Genomic DNA, 5902 nt, shown 5'->3' on the forward strand with positions numbered 1-5902 from the left:
AAACAGAGTTTTTTCAATCGACAAAAGATTAAATATGCAGCCTCTTCGCAACACTCAAAATGGCTCGTAGCAGAAATGCATTCTGGTCTACTGGGGAAGTATAAATGTGTCAGTTTGCTTTTTCTACAGTGAATTCTCTATCACTTTTAGATACCACATATGTGTGAATAGGGTAAACAAATGTCAAATATACACCACTGTTAAGCTTCCCAAGTTTATTAGTTGTTTTTTTTAAATATTTTTGTATTACAATATTTTTTTTTATTACAAGATTTCTGAAAATGTGTGTTTGGATATGCAAATGAAGCATTATCTAATCAAATATGTGCTAATTTGCCCACATTTCCATAACAGAAATCTGAACATTTAATAAAGATGAATGATATTTGAACAAACCCTTTATTAAAACCTTCAGAATATAGATAAGAATGGAAATGCAAAGTTTGACGATGTAAGTGCTACTGATGAGAAAATAATAATTTATAGGTGAAAAAAAATAACTAACAGATATCACCGTGAAACTTCCCCAGTTGATTATTTACATTAATAGAAATTATTTTTGTATTGCACATTTTCTGAAATTTTGTTCTAAAATATGCAAAGTAGGTATTATCTAATGGTTACTTTTAGTGAATTTAGTTGAAATCTAGCAAAATAAACCAAAATCTCAAAATTGACCAGTGCTCCTCTTCATTTTTATGCTGTCGAATTTGCTTATAACTATGCTGGGTCATTATTGTCCACTTATATTTGGCCAAACAGCCACTGCAATGAAAAATAACACACAAAAGACTAATTCAGAGTTCAAATGGCCTTCAGGTGATGAAATCTATCAACGTTCATAACTGAAAATTCACTGCGCGATGCTACGAATGAAATCTTCTTTGCATTTCTGAGCGATGGAATTGGAAAATCAAACCTTGAAAATAAACAGTTTAACCACCAAATCAACTAAACATTGATGTCATAAAAAGAATAATCTACTATTAAAAGTATTTATTGTTCGGCAGCCAACTCATGAAAACACAGTCACTTGAATCATTGACTTCATGACAAAGAAAAAGACAAATTAAAGCTGTCTGAATGTTTTATTATGATGAATTATTTATCTTATGCAAATGTCAAACACTTCATACATTTCTAAAAACGACGACCCAAGTTGTGAGAAGTCAGAAATACCCCGTGAAGCTAGCGCGGCGTTGTGACATGCACAGCAACATCATGTGTGAGTTACATATCGGGTCTATTCCTGGAGGATGTCAACAATCCTGTGAAGTTTTCTGTTTATCATCCAATAGCTGGTGAAGTGTGCTGGGATGATGAAGTGCCATTTCCTCCCACTGTCTCCCTTATTAGCTCTCTTACCCCCCTCTTAATGTTCTGTCGCTGAAGTGGCACAGTTGTGTCAGCAGCATTACTCATACCTGGGCTGGATACACACTGGGCATCCAGGCAGGCAGGCCCGGATCCGCCTTAATCACCCACTTCCACTTCCTGTTCCTCGACGTGCCAACAGCTCGCCGTGGGCGGACACTGATGACGGGAAACAGCTAAGCCGAACCGGCGAAGGAGGGAGGCAGGAGGGAGCGCTCAAACTGGGATGTTATTATAGTTTCACTAATACAGGGGCGGTAGACTGGGAAGAGAAGAGCGGGCGTCTGAAGCCAACACATATTCAGAGGGAGGCAGGTTTACTGATTCACATAAAAGATGTGTTTTTGCACCTCTTGAATGAAAGATTTAGGGACCAGAGCATCGGAAAGGACACGGAGAAGAGAAAGGATCCTGCAAACTGTCCAAACCGACCTAATTACTGTCTCATGGCAGTTACTGAAATAGTCAGGAAATACAATCTACAGGTACAAGAATTGTCAGTTAAAAAACAAAGTTATGGTTTAAGCAACTAAACCACAATCAAAAAAAATAAAATAATCACAAACCTGGTGTCGAACACTGGTCTCGTGGTTTAAAGTCATGTGTTTGTTGTAAATATTTATATGTTAATGTGTGTTTGGCGCGAGTAGAAGTGATTTTTCTTTTAATTATTATTATGTATTAACATACAAAACATACAATTATTATGCTTTCCTCAAAGCAAACAGACTGCAGACACAGTCATTTTACCTCGCTGATCATCAAAAACAAACTTTATTCAAACTAGTTGGTTAGTCTTTCCAAGTTCCAACAATCACCAACTTTAGTTTGGTACTAAATTACTTAATTCACTGAGTTAGATGTGAAATAAAACAGCTGTTATGTACGATTATCAAAGCCACTGAACTCCATTGACAGAAACATTAATTTTACCTGGCTGATCATTGTAAGAAAAAAAAAACACACTTCATTCAAACTCGACAGAAACAAAATAAAACTCATCAAAGTCTTTCCAATGTTCCAAAAATTCCAAACTCTAGTCTCTTCTAAATAAACCCTTAATTCACAAAGGTAGATGTGAAAAGAAAGAGACGATATGTGCGATTCTCAAAGCCACCAGACTCCATTGACAGAAACAGTCATTTCACCTGGCTGTAAATAAAGCACACACACTTCATTCGAACTCGACAGAAACAAAATAAAGTTATCAAAACCATCTTTGTTAGTCTTTTTCTACTGTTCCACAATCCACAACTTTGGTTTGACAGTTTGAAAGAGACACTGAATAAAGAAACAAATATTTAAAAAAAAAAGATAATTTTCACTGTTTACTTCCCATATTTTCTTGCAAGAAAAAAAAAAAGTCATACTCGTCTACTGGAAATGTAGAGAAGTGTAAGCGACTGTTTTGAGCAGGTTTTCTTTGTTATTTTTGTAGAAAAATGGGTATAATGAGGGTTAAAGTCAACTACAACATTATGCCTGATATATTCCCACATCACAGTCAGACTGACTCCAGACAGGTGTTGGACAATACTGACAGTGTAAATGAGAAACGGAGGCCAAGAGACAACAATGTGGAAAAAAAAACCCACAAATCATCATCAGTCAAAAGGGCTCGACAGAAGGTCTGTCTGTGTGGGCGGGATGTGGTGTTTGCTCGCCTTGTTCCTCTCATTATGTCATTTTTTTAAATGATAATGACTATTTATACTCCTCTTGAGTTTGCTGCGTGGGCTCGAAGGAGACAGCGCGGATGATTCACAGCCTTTTGTCAACCACAGCCTCTCTCTCCCGTTGCTCTCCCTCTCTCTCGGTTTCATCTCCCTCCATCCATCTCTTTTTTTCTCCAGCAGAGCAATAATAGAAAGATCACTGTAGTCACTTCAGGTTGAGGCTGTGTGGGCGGAAGGACACATTGATTCAAGGCTCATGAAGAAGCCAAAGATAGTTTTTGAAGGGAAGGTTTCATAAGTCTCCGGTCTGATTCACAATGAGTTTGAAAAGGAAACAGGTGACTTTGCAGCGTTCAGGTCACTGAATTCACTCAGTGACAAAAGGATGCAGAAAAACATTTGAGAATGTATTTTTATACTTTTTAGAATTTAAAAAGGCTGATGACAGACCATCTTAAGACCTTTTTGGCCGCTAAATTGCCATTTACCTATGAAAACCAGTATTATTTTGGATTATTGTAGAAAATAAACTGTGGAAAACAAAAGTTTATGATACTTCGGCGAGATAATCTTCACAAATAAACACTTCTTTTATGATTTTTGAAACTCAAATTTTATCGGCAGAAGTAAAAAGCTAACGTTACATGACGGTATCATGAGTATGAGTATAAACAACAACGTCTCGTTTAGCTACTTGTTAGCAAACGCCTTTTTTAAAAACACATAAAAGTTCATGAGAGAGGGTATTTACTGACGTATATTATTTTACAGAACAAAACTTTAAAATCTCTTTAGCTTGTGTTAACCACAGACCTTATTTCAAACATCTAACCAGCGCTCTATACTGAGAGAATACAACATACATTTATGAAAGAGAAATAACATTTGAACCATGTTTTCACAGCTTGATCCGATTCTTGATTATGTTTTTTTCTGCATTGCATATTTATCTCCATGCTTGTTGGGCTGTTAAAACCATAAAAGTAACGTCTCCTTTAGCTTATTTGTCAGATTGTGGTTGGTTCTCGGTTTAATTTCACAATACAGCAGGTTGTTTGTAGATGAAAAAAAGAGTTTTAGTCCTACTGATACTTAGGATCCAACAAATTTCCAATCCAACACCAACTCCTCCAACCACCAAGGTTTGTTCTGCACAGATTCCTTTAATGGTAAAAGCCTTTTATGGTACGAACCATGAAAATTGAACGTCTCCCTCATTGCTTTGCTTGTATCTGGGACAGCTCACAGCAGCACGTGCAGGAGCTTTACAGCCAGCACCCTGCAAATCCATCAGATCCGCACATGGATCACAGAGGTAGAGGGTGTTGGAGGAGGCTGCAGGGACAGGAATGTGGGTGTTATGGAGACAAGCGAGCATATCCGCCAACTTATAAAGAAGGAATACAAGTGATGGGAACGGTCGAGCTATTTTTGACTCCGGCAGCAAAGCTCGCCAGGTGACATTCTGGTGGGTTTGGTGGTGTAGAAAGGGGTGGGACCTGCGAAAAATTGAGGGCACATCTGCAACGCTGTTAGAGAAAAAGAAGACAAACACAACAATTTGAACACTAACTATTTTTGTCACGAGCTTCGCAGCTCGTCAGGAGACGGTTTTGAATCCACCTTATGTCTCTTTGCACCTGGCTTAGATCGGAAATGTTTCACCTCAGGAGAAATGTTTTAGCATTTTGTGACATTTGAAACAATAGCAACCACAAAATAAAATGTTTCCCTTTAGTTGAGTTTGCTTCTGCTTTCTCTTCTCCACATGCAGGTCAGAGGTCAGGATCAAATGTACTTGCTGACATGTGCAACTTGACCATCATCCTTTTTTGTGAATAATTAAATAAGGTTCCATCCTATAACTATAAGGTGCAATTGTGTGAGTGCCTAAAAACATTGATTTGCTACAGATGGGTTTTGTATTTTTTTCTTTAATATGTAACCATAGAGGCACAAAACACAAATTTTAAAATAAAAATTGCATTTTCCCAATGAAAACACAATAACATATGTTGAAAGAAACTGAATATTATAACAATATAATTGTTTAAGTTAGTGTAGTTTTGGATTTTAATTATGAGTAGTCTCCTTGACACGTAAATAGTTTTGTCTTTCCTAATCTGCATAAGAAAGGGTATAAATCTATTTAAAATTTAGAGAAATGCTCAGCAAAAGCTCATCATTCAAAAGCTTACAAATGGCCAAAAAGAGAAGCTGCTCGGTCGTCGATGTCTCCTACAAAATGACCTACAAATAAACCGCATAAAAAATTATGTTAAGAGGGAGATGTGTTTTCTACAAAGTTTTAAACACTTGGTTAAGATTGGAAATTTAAACCAAACAAAAAGGTGCTACAAAACTAGTTTGTAAAGTTTAGTAAAACATCATGGTTTGGCTTAAAACTAAGTATGTTTGTTACGTTTATTACTTTCCGTTTCACATGCGACACAAACAGAGGTCTACTGGGTGAAAGTCCTGTGTTTGGTAGACCCATCAATCCCAACCTCTGTCATAAATGGACTTTGGCAGACTCGTTACAAACTTATTTGTGATGTTTAAAAACAAACATAACCCTGGAGAAAATAAGTTTCCATATAAACATAAATGACAAATCAGTCTCTTTATATGGTAACCTTTTTCTTTATGAGAGCAGGCTGTCAGGTTGTCTGGTAGAAAAGAACAAAGGCTTCACTCGCTACCATAGAAACTTTGTGGAAAACACCTTTGTCTGGAAAACACCTTTGTCTGGAAAACACGTTGCAGCTTTATCTTGAGGGATAATGGTTTTTAATTCAAAAGAAAAGATTCATTGGGTTCAGATTCAATTATATATTGAATATTGAGCTGAA

The sequence above is a fragment of the Anoplopoma fimbria genome, chromosome 19 (genome assembly GCF_027596085.1).
Source record: "Anoplopoma fimbria isolate UVic2021 breed Golden Eagle Sablefish chromosome 19, Afim_UVic_2022, whole genome shotgun sequence".
Taxonomy (NCBI): Eukaryota; Metazoa; Chordata; class Actinopteri; order Perciformes; family Anoplopomatidae; genus Anoplopoma; species Anoplopoma fimbria.